The sequence below is a fragment of the Zalophus californianus genome, chromosome 4 (assembly GCF_009762305.2).
Source record: "Zalophus californianus isolate mZalCal1 chromosome 4, mZalCal1.pri.v2, whole genome shotgun sequence".
Classification (NCBI taxonomy): domain Eukaryota; kingdom Metazoa; phylum Chordata; class Mammalia; order Carnivora; family Otariidae; genus Zalophus; species Zalophus californianus.
This window is the reverse complement of record NC_045598.1, coordinates 70923454-70941320: the sequence shown is the minus strand read 5'-3', so window position 1 is coordinate 70941320 and position 17867 is coordinate 70923454. Positions and strand designations below refer to the sequence as shown.

The 17867-nt window shown below is 44.5% G+C and overlaps 1 protein-coding gene across 1 annotated transcript in view; it reads left to right on the top strand.

The window, feature by feature from the left end:
- Nucleotides 1-6639: 6639 nt before the first annotated feature.
- The window catches only part of LPAR3 (lysophosphatidic acid receptor 3), a 75639-nt gene continuing 64411 nt past the window's right edge, over nucleotides 6640-17867 (top strand). Inside the window, exon 1 of the mRNA XM_027619895.2 lies at nucleotides 6640-6804. The gene's annotated coding sequence lies outside the window, so the exon portion shown is untranslated. The remainder of the gene's footprint in view (nucleotides 6805-17867) is intronic.

The window sequence follows — 17867 nt, the reverse complement described above, 5'->3', positions numbered from 1 at the left end:
AATGCTCAGGGGTCAAAGGGGCAATCAGGAAAAGTAGTCAAAGAAAACGTCAATTATCATCTCCAAATGCAATTTCATCATAATTGTAAAGAAAGTAAAGTGGTTGCTAAAATGAAGCTTGCTTGGGGGAGGAGAGATTTAGGGCGTTGTTATCTTGAGTGAATAAAGCACACTTCTCCTTGGTGGTGGTAGATGACCATTTCCCACCCCTTGGTCTCCAAGGCTCATTATAAAGGATTTTTGTAAAGGACCTGCAATTACAATGCTAGCTTTCTAGCTTTTTCTTGGGAACTTTCCTTTGAGAAGTGCAGTGTTAGGGCGCCTGGGTGGCTCAGTCGGTTAAGCGTCTTCCCTTCGGCTCAGGTTGTAGTCCCAGGGTCCTGGGATGGAGCCTTACATCGGGCTCCCTGCTCAGCGGGGAGCCTGCTTCTCCCTCTCCTCCCTGTTTGTGCTCTCCCACTGTCTCTCCTTCTCTCTCTCTCTCAAATAAATAAATAAAATCATAAAAAAAAAAGAGGGAAGTGCAGTGTTTGCCTGTGGTAGCTCACTAGCCAAGCTCACAGGTGTGAGAAATCAATATTCCAGTGAATCCCCACAAAAATGAGTCAAGGAGAAAATGAGTAAAACAAGAAGCTAATCCTTTCCCCCCTTAGAATCTGGTTTCTTGGACCATGTAAAATTGAACAAACCCTCACAACTCAATTTGATGATATGTTTTTCTTATTCATAGTTATTTTTGTTTGAAAAGTCATATGATCCACATGACTATTTATTTATAAGAATTTACCACTTAAAATATTATTTTTAGAAAAATTTGGGTTACAAATGTTACACATGTTCATAGCAGAAAATTTTGAAAATACAGTATATAAATATAGTATATAATATAGTATATATGCTATATAAGTATAGTATATAAAATATAAAGTATATAAAAAATAAAAATGTGCATAATCTGGCCTGCCCATAATATCTACAGTTAACATATAGGGGTATTTATTTGTGGTAGTTTTCCTTTTATGTAGGCAAACACATTTTCAAAAGAAAGAAAACAGATTTAGTTAAATAGTTTTGTATTCTACTTTTTATAAAAATTTAATATGAAATACAATGGGTATGGGGTTTCCTTTTGGGATGACAGGCATGTTTGGGGACATAGAAGCATTGTGAATGTACTAAATGCCACTGAATTATTTATTCACTTTAAAATGCTTCATTTCATGTTATGCAAATTTTGCTTAAATAAAACAAAAATAAGAAAATTCAAATAAAATAGACACGTTGAAAAAATTTAATATGAAATGATGTGTATCTTCCTATGTCATTATATATTCTTTGAGAATATCATTATTAAGGCTGGATACCATTCAGTCCTATGGGTGTATGACAATTTATTTTTTTATTTTTATTTTTTATTAATTCATTTGAGACACAGAGATACAGAGAGAAAGAGAGCATGAGCAGAGGGAGAGGCAAAGGGAGAAGCAGGCTCCCTGCTGAGCCAGAAGCCTGACATGGGGCTCCATCCCAAGACCCTGGGATCATGACCTGAGCCGAAGGCAGACGTTTAACCATCTGAGCCACCCAGGCGCCCCTGTATGATAATTTATTTGGTCAATTTCCTGTTGGGCTTTCAGGTTAGACTTTTAGGTTGTTTTTAACATTTCAGTTGTATAAATAATATTGAAATGTTTATATTTGTACTAAAATCTTTGACACCCCAATGGTGTCTTTAGGATAACTTTCTGGATATGAATTTGCTGGGTCAAATGATATGAACAAATGGTATGGGTTCTTGATATAACATAGTTCATCACACCCAAGGTCTCATAAATTGTAACGTGCGCCATTATTTTATGTGATGCCAGGAAAATGAGGAAAATGATGCCAACTAAACACAATGCTTTCTTATCACTATACCTTTTATTTTATAATTATTCAGTTTTCTGAACTTATTTCAAAGTACAATTTACTTATTTTTTATTCTTTTTTTGTTTAAGATTTTATTTATTTGACACAGAGAGTGCACAATTAGGGGGAGCGGCAGGCAGAGGGAAAGGGAGAAGCAGGCTCCCCGCTGAGCAGGGAGCCCGATGTAGGGCTGGATCCCAGGACCCTGGGACCATGACCTGAGCCGAAGGCAGACGCTGAACAACTGAGCCACCCAGGTGCCCCAGCTATATTTTATTCTTGTGTATCCAGAAAGAAGAAACAAAAACCCTGGCTAAGGTATTCCTTCCTGAACTTCCTCATTTTTTGGAGTCACTTTTTGACTCTGTGTGGTCCTCGGCCTGAATGCATTGGAAGCATTTGGATGCAGCGTATATTAAAAATGTACTCCACTCTTGGCTCCAGGATTTCTTCCAAGAGCTGACATCCAGTATTCACAACTTGGTGCATATAGGCAGCCAGCGGTAACTAAATCACAAGTGTTGCTTGGCTGACAGGAATGGTAAAACGCATCTCAATTTAGAGATATTAAAATGTGAAAAAACTGTATTCCTGAGAATGAATGGAAGATACTCTATTGCAAATTGTCCACCAGAAAGGTTTTCCCAATTTGTAGTCCCCCCACACCACACGACGTCACCCATTTCCCTTACACCTTAGCTCATACTGGGAATCTCTGTAATCAAAAACCTTTGCCATTTGTTTAGGTGACAAGTAGTCTCTCATTTTCATTTACACTCATCTTTCTATTAGATTGGTTGAAATTTATCTTCAGATATTTTTGGTCATTTGTATTTCTTCTTTTCCAATTGTCCATATACTTGCCTTATTTTTTGTTTTGATGTTAATCTTTTAGTTTTCTACATGCCTCTCAATAACTAATGTAGGAAGGGTGTTCATCCTTCATCTATCCTGTGTTGCAAATGGTTTTTCCCCTAGTTTTTAGTTTGATTTTTAAATTTAAATTTACAGGACTGCTTTTATTATGTGTGGGAGTATCTAATTTGCATGCAGTCAGTTTAGTTAATAATTTCTTCTGTGATTTCTTCCCTTGCTCTTACGTTTAAAAAAGTTCACCGCAAACTTTATTTTTTTGCTGGAAATTTTTTCTAAAAAAATTTTTATTTTTTACAAACTTTAAATCAAATAAATATTAATCTTTATTTGCTTCTGATTGTTTTATGGTTCTTTCTCATTTTTAATAAACTAACTCTTTCATGCATATGAGAATTGCTTTGATAAGTGTCTAACCTTATTTCTCCCCAAAGGGTCAATGAATTATAATAGCAAGGCAACTGACTGAATAGGCCTTCCCTTCCCTACTGATTTAGGATGCCAATTTCTTCTATACTTAATGTGATTTGTATATGGGATAGCTATTCTGGTCTAATGTTTTGTCTTCCTAGTTTTGTACCAGTGTCATATTGTTTTAATTATTAATTAAATTCACCATATAATCTAACCAACTGAACTAGGCTGCTTTTGCACATGAATAATGCCTGCATGACAGGCTCAAATCTGAGTCTAGGGGCACCGAGTAGGGATGCTTTTATAATGTATTTTCATTTTTGCTACAGCAAGATTCTTATGACTTTTGTTTTCAAAATTGGTTACTCTTTTCTAAAGCATAAAAATACACAGAAATTAAGTAGTGATGAGTATCTAAGAAGTATTTTTGAATGACTCACACACATCATATGAGATGGTTTGCTCAATTTAAATGAGCTTGAGTCTGATTTTTGATTTTTTGGTATTTATTGACTTTCTGTGACTTTCTGTTGCTTTCCACTTCGAGTTACATGCAATTGAGGGGTACTCTACGGGGCCATCACCTTACTTATGCTATCCCTCTTTTCCTTTGGGTTCTACAGAGTTAACCTTTTGCTCAATCTTTCTCAGAACCTTCTAGCTAACTGTTATTTCAGGTACCACTTACAGCCTTCATGCCCTTCCACTTTCTCACACTATTCATTTGCTGTAGGCATCTTCATTGCCAATTAGTCCAGAGGAGCAAAAATTTAACAGAGATTCAGCTCAGACTTCCCAAAGTTGCGAATGACAAGTCTATGAATTTCTGCTCATGCAATCAGAGGTCCAAACCAAGTAGGGGGCAGAGGAACATGAACCTCTTACCATAAATCCTGAGAGGGAGAGAAGTCTTATCTGAGTCCTGTACTGCTTCTCACTGTAGTAGGTGGCAGGCTGGGTTTTAGTTTTATTTGTTTATACATATTATTTTGCAGCATTTTATTCCCTGCTAAGTAGACATTGGTGGACACAGGTTCTCCAAGGCTATAATTGCTCCCTTAAGCCATCACAATTCCTTTCTGTCAAGCACTGTGGAATGCCCCTTTCTTCCCCTTATAGACACAATGTTATAAGTTTTTGTAGCTCCAGGAACACAAAACACAACACTCAGGACATAAGAAGCTGATCAGCAAATGTTTGTTGAAAAAGTTTTGAATGACTTTCCAGCCAATGATCTTCAAGGCAAAGTATACCCTCAGCCTTGGTGTTCATCATTTTTCATGTTAACTTTAGTTTTCCTAATAAAAACATTTTGGTAGAGAAGTGAGACACCACAGACCCTACAAGGGACTTAAAGAAGGTTCTGGTGGATAATCCCACCAGAAGCTTCTTTCCAAAAATGAGAATTTAGGGCATCTTTCTTTTTACTTGTGCTTGGCCTCTTGTCACTTTTGTCCTTTCCTGCCCATAAGTCAATAAGCTGATGTTCTCCCTGCCTCTTTCCCTCTGCTTTCTTTTCTGGCTCACTTTCTTGCCTTCCCCTCACTTCTGACCCACATTAGTTAAAAAAATCATTTAGCTAGAATGTCTGTTTCCCTTTGCAACCCAGCTCACCATGTTCCCTTGTCCTTTCTCCTTTGTTTAGGACTCATATATTAAAGGTAATCACATTTGGCTTTACAGAATCCCTGTTCTCTTTTGCAATGCTCAAGTTCAGGAAGTTCCCAAGTTACAACACAATAAGTTTCCCCAGTGCTTTTGCTAATAAGTTGTTTGGAACCTGGAAAAAATTTCCAGCAAAAGAAGGCTTTAACCGGTGTTAACACTTGCCCATTTACAGTTACAACAACTTACTCAACATACTACACATTAGCATTTGCTAAGTGCTGCTGGTTGCAAATTTTTGTGTTCACCCTGTTGTTGCCCTGTGCTGTTGGAGTTGAGCTGTTCACTCCCCTGACCTTGTTCTCATATATCATCTGCCACATTTTTCCTTGTTCCAGTAAACATGATCTTTCTTAAGCACTAGCTCTGCAAGTTGTAGCCCTCCCTATACCATTCATCTGTAGGACACCACAGGAATTTTCTGAACACCCAGGTGAAGCAACAATAATTTGCACATGTCATTCAAAATTTAGCCATATGCCTGTGAAAGCTGGAGGTGTAGCAGTATGTCATGCCCTCTGGATGAGGTCCATCACATAAAGAATAAAACATTATTAAAATATTATCTTCAGGGGCGCCTGGGTGCGTTAAGCGTTAAGTCGTTAAGTGTCTGCCTTCGGCTCAGGTCATGATCCCAGGGTCCTGGGATCAAGCTCCGCATCAGGCTCCCCACTCAGCGGGAAGCCTGCTTCTCCCTCTCCCACTCCCCCTGCTTGTGTTCCCTCTCTCGCTGACTCTCTCTGTCAAAATAAATAAAACCTTAAAAAAAATATTATCTTCAGAGAAAGCATTTCTTGGATGGTAGCGCGCAGTTCACCATATAGTCCGTGTCCTGGGATATGGTTCCTAGTTGACATACAGGAGGTCCCAATATCAATGTCGAATGAACAATGAACCAATGAACGGCCAAGGGCTACAGGCAGACCTCTGGGCACAGGCTCTCAGCGTTTCCCGAGGTTTTGAAGCATGAGTAGGAAGGAACTCACCTCACAGTATTTCTCTCTGTGAGTTTACCAGAAAGGGCCCATACCTTTAGCACGTCTGTGACTTCATTTTGCTGTGCAGAGTTCAGAGAGAACAAAGTCTTGAGCACATTGTTTCACTTCGCATCTTTCTTTACCAAAGGTGGGTCAGTGGAGGCTTTATATTTCAGCTTTGAGAAACAAAGTATCCAGGACTATTTACCCCAGGAGTTTAAGATGCCTCTTTCAAGAACTTGAAGTGTTTTTTAAATTTCCTGTTTCAACAAAAAGGTGCCCAGGAAAGGCTCCAGGTCAGAAGTACGTGAACATCCTGGGCCTCTGGGGCCTGCCTGCACCCTCGGGTAGCTTTAGGGTTCAAGTTTTAGAGCAAGCATTTGGCCAGGCGGTGAGCCTGCCTCCCCTGGGAGGGTGAGTGTGGGCTGCACTCACCCGCAGCCACTTCAAACAAGTCTCTCCCCGGAGAGTGAGGAGAGGGGGACAGCGCTCTAATACCGCGCTCCGAAGTAGGGCTCTGTGAGCCCCGGCGGGGCTCGCGGTCCTTTGGTGGGTGCCATCTCGTCCTCCAGGCTGGCCACGCTCCTGGGGACCAATCCCCGGCAGGCTAGCATCTGTAGGAGGGCCCCGGCGCCCCGATCCGTGCCTCGCCGGTGGGGGGCGCTCTCCCGTGGGAACGGTCGGACGCCTGGGGCAGGGCAGGGCAGGGCGGGGCAGGGCGGGGACGCGGCCCCTCCGCCCCCTCGGCACCACCCCTCGCTCCGCCAAACTTTCCCGGGGCTCCGGGCGTGTCACAGAGGCCGCTGGAGAGGAGGCGCGCCGCCGTCCGCCCGCCTTGTCCTCCACTGCTCCCTGCGCCCGGCCGGGGCCCGGGCCCCGGTCGCCTCGTCGCGCTCGGCCCCGAGGGCATGCGGCAGCCGCAGGGGTCCCCGCTCACGGGCTCGGTGGCGGGCGAGCGTGAGCGGTGAGTGCGGGCGCCGCGCGCGGGGAGGGTTCCCGGAGCCTTGGGGGAGGCTCGGGCGCACCTCCGTCGGGCTGGGCCTGCGGCTCTTCTGGGTTGCCTGGTGGCCAGCCGGGCGCCAAACCCACTTCGAACACCTGGGACAAGACCGTCTGGGGGGCGCCTCTTGCCCGCCCCGACTGTTTTTCTCGGAGCGAGAAGCCACGAGGATGCAAAATCGGCGTTGCATGGCGCGTGCTGTGGGCTGGTGGGCCGGGCGCCGGCAGCGCGGCTCAGGCTCCGCTCTGCCTTTGCACTGGTGCTTCTTTTCCAAGCTCGGCTAAGGCCGTCGATGGTAAACTGAGATTCTCCGGCGGGGCCCAGGGATGTCACATTTTCAACCTCCAGTTACACCCGGTACGATGGTGTGTCAGGGCAAAGCTGGAAGTCTGCAGGGCATAAAGATTCCAGAAATAGTGATTATTAACTAACTGGTAACACTGGGGGGGGGGGGGCGTCTTTGTGAGTAAGCGAAGGTCCCGGCGATCCCCCTCACCAACGGCAGACAAAAGTGCTTTGTTCTGTAGCAATGTTACTTTATTGCTTTCCCGCAGCAAGTTGCAACTACCCAAAATTGCTTAGAAGTTTCTCAACTTGTAATTTGAGTAGTGACGGTGAATATTGGAAACAACTTAGTCTTATTAAGGTAGTCATTAAAACGGCCCTCAAAAGCAATTTTTAACAGAGTAATTTCCACGAAATGTATTCCGGTAATTTGTTATTGTCCTTGCAACGCATTTCTCCCTCCTCACCTCTTTACTGTCCAGAGTATTACCTGGTCTTGGAATGTTACTTTAGAAGTTAAGAGCCACTTAGCTTCTCCCGGTTCCTACTTGTTTGTTTATAAGTCGGAGAGTAAAATAAGTGGCAGTTACAGATGGATGAACCCTTCTTTACCAATAGGTTATCAGTCCGTACACTGCATGACATTTCATTAATGCACGGACTTCCCTGTTGCTAAGCAGAGTTGTCGGATTTTCCAGTGAACTATCTATCAGTAGTTGCTAACCCTGCTTCCCCTGAGACTTTGGATCCAATTTTGTGTGGTCTGAGTCCAGGGAATAGAATTTTCCTTTTTTTCAACTGGAAGTCATACAGTTAGAAACATACAACCTTGGCTGTGTTAACATCATGCTTGTCTAAACAAACTAGACCATTCTAAAAAGAGCAAACAAGTCCTGACAGGTTTATGTACTTGAGATAAGCTTCCAGAGTAGTCTCTTGTGCCTTGAGACTGTATGGACCTAGTATCATGTGCTAGGACATGTTAGATCTGGACATTTAACCATCTGGACATAACTGATATTGATCGTCACTGCCATATAACCAGGAAAGTAGATCATTTAGGCACATTTAAAAAATTTTCTTTGTTATCATTAGCATTCCAAACTTCCTAGCTTTGATTTAACTATAAATGACACGTCCTTTTTCCTAAATGTGTAAACCAACTACCAATCTCTTTATATTAGATCCGTTCTATTTTAGGTATCTGGGGGTTGTACAGGATGTTTGATAGAATGGATCTGCCTATGTTTTCTATAAATGAAGACTGAAATGAAAATAGACATGTGATTTTTTTTTTGGTGTATGTTCCTCAGAGCCTGTTTGAGAGTCTACAACATGTTCATGCTTTCCCTCATTTTTCCAAAACACACACACTTAGGGGGACATATGCGCACACAGCATTGTAGCCCAGCAGCAACAAAGACACACCCTCTCAAAGTCATACATACATACCCAAGGTGGGCTGCTTCTCCCCCAAGTTCTACATCTTTTTGATGAGGGGCAGGAATGCATCATAACTTAAGTCCAACCTCTTATTTCTTTGGGCTGGGGCTAGGGGAATCGTTGTAACTCTAATGGGAATTACTATAACTCAGATTACCTATTAGCCATTCTCCTCGGAGGATACATTAGTTCAGAATGTTTTCTGGCTGGTGATTATACCCAACAGAGTGGTTAAGTCTGATTGCAGGCTTCTAAATGGCAGAGCCCCGGGCCCAAGGCGTTATTAATTCGGTGTAAGGAAAAGAGCAGGGCTTCCCATCAGGCCAGCCTTTGTTCCAGGCCAGGCTTTGTGACCTTGGATACTTGTTCACTTTAAGCCGTAACTTCCTTGTCTATAAAAATGAAGATTATATCCACCTCCCAAGATTAGAAGAGAAAGCACTTAGCAGAGTCTCTGCTGGAAATACTGCTTAAATGCTGGTTGCCATCTTTTCCTCCAAGATAAACACTAAAATATTGAAATCTCTGTAAACATGGGTGCAAATGTACGTTGTTCTGGCCAGAGTGCAAATGTAGATCCCCAAGGTGTAGGTGACTTAGAGGTGTTCCCCATACTTTCCTTGCTTGCTCTCCCCACCTTCCTGGTCCTTTTGCTCTTCCCTCCATCATTCCTCCTGCAGGTACTGAGCCTCCTCCCCTTTGGCCTTGCTGGCCCTCTGTTGCTCATCCTGGATTCTGCATGGACGTGGAGGAGTACCTCGGAACTTAGTCCCAACGTGGATGGGGAAGGTGGAGGTGAGGGGTGTGGCCCTGCCCACAGAAGCCCTGAGATTCTGTGCTTTTACAACGCTGAATTAGGCAGTTGGAGTACAGGGGTCTGGGTTCTAGTCCCAGCCCCACCTTTGTGAGTTCTTGTGACCTTGAATAAATCACTTGTTGTCCTTGAATCCATTTTGCCATTTATGTAACAGGGATGATAATTCCTTTTCTACCTACGTGCATGTGTTGTTGGGTGCCATGAAGTTGTCTACGCGAAAGAGCTTTGCACCCAGTGAGGACTACATAAACATTGTGGAACACCCCGGGCAGCTGCATGGAGGTGGTGGGGTCTCCGTGTGGGTGCTGGGTGTGCTGAGCACACAATGCTGCAGTCCCCCCACGCCCTCTCTCCAGCAGAAGTCGACTTCAGGGAGGAGATCCTGCCAGAGGTTGCACAACTGCCCTATGGGGAATACACGAGGAACAGAAGTATCAGGACTGAGATGACCTAACCCTGTGTGATCGCAGGCACAGGCAAAGTTCCAAAGAAACTGTAATTCCCTCGTAGAATCACCTGTACTGTCTGCCCATCTCAGTGCTTGGTGGACAAAGACACAGAGCCGGCTCACCAGCCAGTGAGTCCGAAGAGCATGGTCGTGCCACTGCTGGACACTGAATGGGGCTGCCTGAGGCCATCCTCACTGGCCTGTGCCTTCTTGCTAACTCGGGTCTTTAAGGTTCGCTCTGCGAAGCACTAAACCAACTCAGTGCATTTCCGTGCTGCAAATAATTAAGCTAATTATTTAATTGAGTCTGAAAGATGTGTTGCTCTCCACCTGCCCCGCCTGGTGAGCCAGGAGAGGAGTGCCCAGTGAGAGGGAGGTTCTGATTTCCCAGGGTGCACCTACCCCTCTTCGCTCCCCAGGCTGACATCCTTCTCCTTATTCCTCTTGCCTCTTATCTGCTGACCCTGCCTTTGCCGTACCTGACCCTGTCCTCCCGACCTGTCTGCCTCTTGCCTTGAACTCCTCCCTTACCTTGACCCCTGACATCACCCAGCTCCCATGGACCTTGCCTCCCCTCCTCAGATGTGAATCATTCATCCACCTCACGCTGAGCCAGACTGGGTGTCTCTCTGAAAAACAACCTGCCCCGGACAGCCTGCTCCACCCCTTCTTAGGGATGTTAGTCAGCCCCCCTACTTAACTCATCAACTAGTCCTGGGTCTTTGTTGTTCTCTGGGACATTAGGCTGGAGGTGCTGCTAGCCCTGGCCTTAACTTAGCCCCATGCAGATTCTGTGGTATCATCGGGGATGGCTTGGCAGGTGGCGGGGCTGGGCTGGAGGGCACTTTAGCCCCTCCCTAAATGCCACCAGTTTGTCCAAATAAACATGCAGTCTAAACGAAAGCAGTGGGCTTGCTTTGTAAATAAAGCTTTAAGGTTTCCCTGGTCTCCCCTTACAAATAGGCTGCCCCAAAGCCTTTCCTCTACAGAAATTCTGGAGCTGGGGGTGCCTGGGTGGCTCAGTCGGTTAAGCGCCTGCCTTCAGCTCAGGTCATGATCCCAGGGTGCTGGGATCGAGTCCCACGTTGGGCTTCCTGCTCATTGGGGAGTCTGCTTCTCCCTCTCCCCTGCTTTCTCTCTCTCTATCTCAAATAAATGAATAAAAATCTTAAAAAAAAATTCTGGAGCTGCCCCCGGATAGACCATATAAGTCAAAGGTGGGCAGTAGAGTCAGTCAGAGGCATTTGTCCCCCAAGGAGAGCGAAAGAAATCCAAAGTTAAGCTCTTTGTGGGTAACTGGTTGTTGAAGACCAAAACCAAAGTTCAAATATAGAACTCACTGACTCATGTGCCTCCTGCCCTGGTTGATTATTTTTAATAGGTTAGTCCTTTGAATGGGGGCCCTTTCCCTGGACTAAACTGAAAATAAGTATGACCTTTTTCTATATCCGCATGGCATTTGGATTAGTCAGGATTCTCCAAAGAAACAGAACCAATAGAATATAGATAGAGATAGATATGTGTGAGGATGCTTATTATAGGAATTGGCTTATAGGGTCATGGAGGCCGGGAAGTCCCATACTGTGCCACCTGTAAGCTGGAGAACCAGGAAAACTGGTCATGTCATTCAGTCTGAGTCTGAAGGCCTGAGAACCAGAAGCACTGATGTCCAAGGACAGGAGAAGATGTATGTCCCAGTTCAGGCGACAGGGCAAATTCAACCTTCTTCCACTTTTTTTGTTCTATTCAGGCTCTCAGTGGAAGATGACACCCACTCACATTGGTGAGGGTGATCTTCTTAACTTAGTTTACCAGTTCAAATGCTAATCTCTTCCAGAAGCACCCTCAGGGACACACCCAGAAAATATTTTACCAGCTATCTGTGCATCCCTTAACCCAATTATGTTGACATACAGAATTAATCATTGTACCACCACATCAGGAAATTGACATTAGTACAGCTGTCTACGATCCAGTCTACAGAAACCATTCCGATTTCATCAGTCATCCCCCAGATGTCTCTTTTCTTGCTTTATCTAGGATCCGAGCTACATTTATTTGTCATGTCTCTTCTGGAATAGTTCCTCCGACTTACTCTGTTCCTGAGGTCCTTGCAGGTGTTACAGGTCTTACACTCTGTAGGCGGATTCTCCATCTGGGTCGAGCAGGTGTTTCTTCAGAACCAGACTCAGGTCATGTGTCTTTGGTGGTCCCCTGCTCTTCGCGGCACATCACATTAGAAGGTGTGCCATGTCAGTCTGTCCCCAACACTGAAATACTGGCCTGGAGCGCTTGGTTATGTTGGTGTCTGCCAGTTCCCCCACCTTAAATTTACCATTTTTCCCTTTGAAATCTGTTGGTGTTTGTGGGGAAGTACTCTGAGGTTATGTTAATAGCCTGTTCCTCCTTAAACCCCCACCTGCTACCTTTCCCATTCATTGATGACTTCTGCCTGAATCAGCCACCTCTCTGAAGGTTGCCACATGGTGATTCTTTATTTCCATCACTCCTTCTATGTTTATTCATTGGCATTATATTCTAAGGAAGAACTTTCTTTCTCCCTCGTGTATTTATTCATTTCTATTAGCATGTATTCATGGATTCCTTTTGTATTCAAAATGTTGAAATATTACTGTTACTATTTATTTATTTATTTATTTATTTTAAAGATTTTATTTATTTATTTGAGAGAGAGAGAATGAGAGATAGAGAGCACGAGAGGGAAGAGGGTCAGAGGGAGAAGCAGACTCCCTGCCGAGCAGGGAGCCCGATGCGGGACTCGATCCCGGGACTCCAGGACCATGACCTGAGCCGAAGGCAGTCGCTTAACCAACTGAGCCACCCAGGCGCCCTACTGTTACTATTTATTTTGACGCTCAACTTGTCCTCATTTGGCCAGTGGAAGTCCCTCTAAGCTGGCTCCTGTGTCCTTTTGATATCCCCATTATTCACTGAGCATTTAAAATGTTTTTTAAATTTTGTTTACTTATTTGGGAGAGAGCACAAGCAGGGGGGATGGCAGAGGGAGAGGGAGAAGCAGACTTCCCATGGAGCAGGGAGCTCGATGCAGGGCTCGATCCCAGGACCCAGGAGCATGACCTGAGCCGAAGGCAGATGCTTAACTGATTGAGCCACCCAGGCGCCCCACATTGAGCATTTAAAAATTTTCTGGCACCATAATATATTCCAGGCTTACATTGTACTTTCCCTGACCTAGTCATTCTCCCTTTCGGTAAAGAATGATATTACAAAGATACGGAAGGTTGATGTGCCCATTGTTTCTGGGGTGTCATTGCTTTAGACCTCTCGGGACAGAGGTAGGAAATAGACGTATATATGTATACACACGTACATGTTCATAAATTTTTCTACATTAGGTCATGTATTATAAAATCATGAATTCATAACAAATACTCCAACTCCAATCCAACACCCAGGGATCTTTCTATTCTCACCCCTTTATATCTTTGTACATATCTTCTCTGGCAGGAGGAAGCTTGTAGCCCATTATCTTCAATATTTTTACTTATATTTTACTTATTTTTACCCTGTTTCAGTCATGCTAGCCCGTCTCCCAACCACAAAGGCCATCCTGCCTCCTCTGGGCCTGACTCTGTCGCACTGCCCCTTGTCCTCGGCTTCCAGGCCTGCTCACCCAGGCCTCTCTGCAGCTTCATTAGCAGCCTCCAGTCTCCGTGGCTCCCTGCCACAGCCCAGGCCTCGGTGGTGCCTCTCCCCACACTGCCTTCTCACTCATGGGCTGACCCCTCAGTCCTGGGGAGGGAAGGAAAGAGAAGGCAAAGGAAGAGAGAGAAAGATGGGAATGGAAAGAAAGCAAAGATAGAAATAGTTTATAAACGTTTTTAAAGTTTTTGATGCATGTGGCCCCATGGCACTCCCCACAAGCTGTATCACTTTCCATTCTCACCCATGTGGTCTGTGGATGCCATTTTCCCTAGACTCTTACCAACACTGAGTTTCAGTCACCTGTTTACACATCCATCTGATGTCTCTCTGATAGCTCACACCATATTCACCTCGCAGCAGTATGACACTCTGAGTTGTCATCTGACCCGTTAGATCAGGCTTTCTCAAGCTTGGCACCGCTGACGTTTTGGGCTACGTCATTCTCGGCAGCGGGGGCTGTCCTGTGCCTGGTAGCTCGTGTAGCAGCACCCTGGCCTCCACCCCCTGGATGCCAAAGCACCCCGGCTGTGTCTGCCACACATGTCTCCGGATATCGTGAGATGTCCTGGGGCAGGGGTGTATGGAGGATTAGGTTGAGCACCCACTGCTGTAGATTATGAGCTTCCTGGGGGGATTTTACATCTTTAAAATGTTTGCCCATCTCTGTCTCTCTCCTGCATAGAATGAACACTGAGGAAATGTTAACTGGACAGGGATGAGAGGAATCCATGGTGGGGTAGCATTCACCAGGACAGGACCAGTGGAACTCACCCATTACGTATTTGGAACTCATCACGTATGCAAACTCCGTGAATATCCAACAGCGGGAAAAGAAAAGGAATGTCAGAACAGCTAAGTCATTACTAGTCTTTCTCAGTTAATTTCCAGTCTAATTTCTTATAAGTCAGGTAATTGAATTCTGTGGTCTAGTTCAACTGGTAGACTGTTGTGTTGATGGGGAAAGCAAAATGCTTTAGGAGAAGGCCTTTCTTCAGTTAGATTGTTCAGTGCATTAGAGGTAAACCTGGTTGCTTGTTCTTCCGAATTTTCTCTGAAGCAGGCAAACTGAGTCATCATTGCTATTTTCTGTTATGGATTTAGAGTTTTATTCTGTTGTTTTCATTGGATTATATGGACTTTTTCCCATAAACTTTTGTCAAAACTTCTAAGTAGAGATACACTTACAAACTTTATTGACACTTACCATAATCATATTATATTTCTTCTGGAATCAGTAAATGCTTGCAAAAGGCATTAATGTCATTATGGAGAACAAATATGTGTATTTCATTTCTCGTGAGGGCATAGAATTAAGTACCGAAAAAGGGTTCCAGTGGTCAGTGTGGCCCAAGAGTGCGGGGCCGGAAGGACACGCACTGGGGAGCGTGAATCAGGCTGTCCCAGTTTGTGGGGAATGCTACGCTGCCCATCGCACTGTGGGATCAAACGGGAGAAGAGATGGGAACTCGCTCTGACCACTGCTCAGTGGTCTGTCAGTGAATGTGTTTTGATGGATTATTCTAAGATCCAGACAGAGTGGCCTAGAGCAAGCATGGTTGCATAATTAGACTGTTTCAACCCAGCTGGCTAAACTCCTCTTACACATATTCATCTAAATGTTTTCAGTGGTAGTGAAAAATACCAGTTCATGACTCTGTACAAGGTGGTAGAGGAGAGAAAGCCTTGGCTTTGGGGTCGTTATGCTGGTAACCCACCCATTCTGAGGGAGGGGTTCCCTCTTCTGGCCTCCCCTTCCCAGAAATCTCTGTTGAGACCCCCACTTCTTGGCCTGTTGGGAACAGGCCTTCCCTGAAGTTTACTGGGCTCTTCTGACTCCTCCGGACTTGCAAGTGGGCTGAGGCCTTTACATTGGCTACTTCATTTTGTCCTCCTTATTCAATAACCCAACAAGTTAGAGTTTGTCTCCCTTTTACCACAGAGGAAATTGAAACTCAAAAAGGGTAAGTAACTTTCCCAAGACCCTATCAATAATAACTCTAAAGGAATGTCAGATTTAAGTCTGTTGGCTGTCTTAGGAAGAAGATACTGTTACTATCCCTGTTTTGTAGATGAGGAAATTAAGGCATAGAGAGGTTAACTAACTTACTGGTAAGCAAGGCTTCAGACTCAGGCCATGTAGCTCCCGAGGCCATGCTCCTTTGCATGTGGATGCCCAGTTTCTCCAAGACCATTTGTGGAAGAGACTGTCTTTTCCCCACTGTGTATTCTTGGCACCCTTGTTGAAGGTCCGTTGACCATATATGCATGGATTTGTTTCTGGGCTTCTGGGCTCTCTATTCTGTTCTGTTGGTCTCTATGTATGTCTTTTTGCTGGTACCATACTGTTTTAATCACTGTAGCTTTGTAATATGTTTTGAAATCAGGAAATATGTAGCCTCCAAATTTGTTCTTCTTTCTCAAGACTGTTTTGGCTGTTTGGAATCCTTTGTGTTCTATATGCATTCTAGGATTTTTTAAAAAAGTGCCATTGAGATTTTGATAGGGCTGGTTCTGAATCTTTAAATCACTGACTAGTATGGACACTTTGACAGAATTGAGTCTTCCTACCCACTCACATAGCATGTCTTTCTATTTATTTGTGTCTCCTTTAATTTCTTTCATTGATGTCTTATAGTTTTCAGTGTGTAAGTGTTTGCCTCTTTGGTTAAGTTTATTTCTCCGTGTTTTACTCTTTTTGATGCTATTATAAATAGGATTGTTTTCTTAACTTTCCTTTCCATTGTTAGTGTATAGAAATGCAGCTGATTTCTGTATGTTTATTTTGTATCCTGCAACTTGACTGAATTCATTTATTAGTTTTTTGTGCAGCCTTTAGGCTTTTCTCTATATAAGATCATGTCATCTGTGAACAAACACAATTTTACTCGTCCTTCTTCCACGTGGATACCTTTTCTATCTTTGTCTTGCCCGGTTACCCTGGCTGGGACTTGCAGTCCTATGATGAATAGAAGTGGCCACAGTGGGCATCCTTGCCTTGTTCCTGATCCTGGTGGAGAAACTCTTAGTTTCTGACTGCTGAGTCTGGTGTTTGCTGTGGGAGCCTTGCTCTCTAACCACTCTTCTCACCTGCTTATCTGCTAGTGTTTGAACCCAGACCTGAGGTCTGTGTTCTTCTACCACAACACATTGTCTCTGCTCTCCCTCCTTCACCCCCTTCTCCATTCCTGCCTCGCTGCTTTGTTTCAAGCCACAGCAGAAGGAAGTGATGGCGCCTTCAGCTTAGTCACTATGGCCCTGGGCCCCTTCTCAGGCAGGGAGAAATTCGTTCCTGGACTATAGGTATTTTAGGGTAGATATGGGATGGTTCTGTCATCACTCCTTGTTAAATGAAGGTGTCAGAGCATGAACAATTAAACTTCCAGAATGCCAGTTGTATATTTCATGAACTTTTTAAAAGAAATTTAGAGTTACCTAACTTTCTTGGGAAGTACTGTCTGCCATTTATTACTTCCTATGTGCTAAGCGTCTTGCTAATCACTTTGTAAACATTGCTTTAATTCTTCAGCAGTCCCATATGGTCGTTGCAGTTATGGTGCCATTTTTATAGAGAAAGGGAAAGGCTCTGGCTAGATCAGCAGTGTGCCAGGTTAGAGCCATTGCTGAGTGTGACAAGCCTCCATCCGACTCAGGTCCCGCTGATGCCAAAGCTTCTGCTCCTTGCCCCTGATTACCCTGCCCCGCCTGTGTCATGGCCTGCTATGCTTGCCTTGAGAGGGTTTAGTTTACCAGACTCCACAGGTGTAGGCTTTTCCTCTCTAACCTCTGTCTTGTATGCCAGTGCTGAAGTGTTCCTTTCTCTCTTAATTCTGACCGGCCCAACATCTGCTATATGATGGAGGAGGAGAAATGAGAAAACTGCATACAAATAAAACAAACCCCCATTCAGAAGAGGAGAAGATGTGCAGCAGTCACAGGCACCTAGAAATAATGAAGCCTCCTGGACAGGAATTACAACCTCCCTGCCCTGGCGGTGGAGTCATTCTGTGGCTGGCCCCTGCTTCTGCTCTCCAGGAAAGGCCTCACAGAGGACTCTGAACTTGACCTTGTTTCCCGTGAAGTTCTTCCTGTCTATCCCCCTCTACGGCCATATCTGAAATGTGGGGGAGGGTGTGCTCCTTGTGGGGAGAGTGAACAGGGGCCAGCTGTGGCTTCTGTGACAACATAATAACCTTAAAAAGTTCCTAGTCTTTCCCGTCTGGTTGCTTCTAGTCAGCCCCACTCATCAGTCACGGCATTCACATTGCTTTCTGAACCAAGTTCTTAAGCTTGTCTGACTTTCCAGCTTCTGTGGTTGGCCCACCTCTGTCTTCCATCTTCATCAATCTC